This window comes from Arachis duranensis, chromosome 10 (genome assembly GCF_000817695.3).
Source record: "Arachis duranensis cultivar V14167 chromosome 10, aradu.V14167.gnm2.J7QH, whole genome shotgun sequence".
NCBI lineage: Eukaryota > Viridiplantae > Streptophyta > Magnoliopsida > Fabales > Fabaceae > Arachis > Arachis duranensis.
Window position 1 is genome coordinate 79,268,465 of NC_029781.3, and position 410 is coordinate 79,268,874.

Consider the following 410-nt stretch of genomic DNA (forward strand, 5'->3'; position numbering starts at 1 on the left):
ATATATAATAATTTTATATATGCAAGTGAAATGATAGGCAGGTAAAGTTATTTTTTATCTTTAACTCTCTTAGACTTTTTTCAATTTTACTTTATACACATAGTAGAATAATACACTATATTACACAGAGTAAATGCATTGCCAATAAAACACAGAGCACACATAATCCATAAAATCGATTAAGAAATTGATGAGTTATAAGCAATTGAAAAATTGACATCCACAACATAGAATTAAGGTTACCGTCCAAGAAAAAGTCCTAATTTGGCACTTGAACATAGAATATCTTTCACCATGTCAATTCAGAAACAATAATAAAAAAATATAGTGTATATAGAATCAAATTAAATTAAAAAACATTAATCAAAATCACCAACCAGATGTAAAGGACTCCACGAAAAAAATGCTGA